Consider the following 1,011-nt stretch of genomic DNA (forward strand, 5'->3'; position numbering starts at 1 on the left):
AGGTGGGGGGGGGGGGGGGGGCAGGGGAGGAGTGAGGAAGCGGGGAGGGAGAAGAAGAAGAGGAGGTGAAGAAAGCTTCTGGGGAATTCCCTGGTGGTCCAATAGTTAGGACTCAGTGCTTTCAATGTGGTGGCCCAGGTTTGACCTCTGGTTGGGAAACCAAGATCCTGCAAGCAGTGCAGCGCCCCTAAATTTTTTTAATTAAGAAAAAAAAAATTTTATATTCTGGAAAGATGAATGGAAGTTGCAGATATTATGCTGACCTGTTCTGTCAAATGCTCTCCAAACTGGTCTTGGCATGAAGTTAGAGATCCCTAAAAAAATTTTTTTTAAAAAGAAAAAGAAAGGTTCTATAACCATTCTTGCACATGTCCTTCAGACATTCCTCTTGAGTATAAACCTAGGGATGAAATTCCTGGATCATAGCATAGGTTTCTATGTAACCAAATAGTTCTCAAAGTTGTACCATTCTACACTCCCACCAGTAACATATGAGAGTTTCTATTTTCTCCACACTCTCACCCTCACTGAGAATTGTCAATCCTTTTCATTTTATCCATGAAAACGTGCAGAATCATATTCAAGGTGGCTTTGACATACATTTCCCTGAAGTCTCCTGATGATGTTATGTACACATTTTTGTATGGGTATACAGCCGTATTAGAATCATTTCCAGATGAAAATAATTTTAAAATTTCATTGCAAGAAAGTGACTATGAAATTAAATGCTATGATTCATGCTTACCATCTTTCTATTTTTCCTTTCCTGCAGTACATTGCCACCTTTCTATTTTGTTCAATAAATATTTGTCAGTGTCTGGATACTTTGTGTCAGAATTTCAGTGGACAAGCCAGGACTTTCTTACTTCCTCTCTCCACTCTAGAGTTTTCCTCAGAGCTGAAATCAGTTCAGTTCAGTCACTCAGTGGTGTCCAACTCTTTGCGACCCCATGGACTGCAGCATGCCAGGCCTCCCTGTCCATACTAACTCCTGGAGTTTATTCAAACTCA

General features: G+C 40.6%; 1 non-coding gene across 1 annotated transcript; it reads right to left on the reverse strand.

Moving 5' to 3' along the window:
* Window positions 1-220: 220 nt before the first annotated feature.
* Window positions 221-328, reverse strand: LOC112584810. Its single transcript, XR_003109208.3, has one exon. It is a non-coding gene; the product is annotated as a small nucleolar RNA SNORA44 (small nucleolar RNA).
* Window positions 329-1,011: the final 683 nt, after the last annotated feature.

The sequence above is a fragment of the Bubalus bubalis genome, chromosome 4, assembly GCF_019923935.1.
Source record: "Bubalus bubalis isolate 160015118507 breed Murrah chromosome 4, NDDB_SH_1, whole genome shotgun sequence".
Taxonomy (NCBI): Eukaryota; Metazoa; Chordata; class Mammalia; order Artiodactyla; family Bovidae; genus Bubalus; species Bubalus bubalis.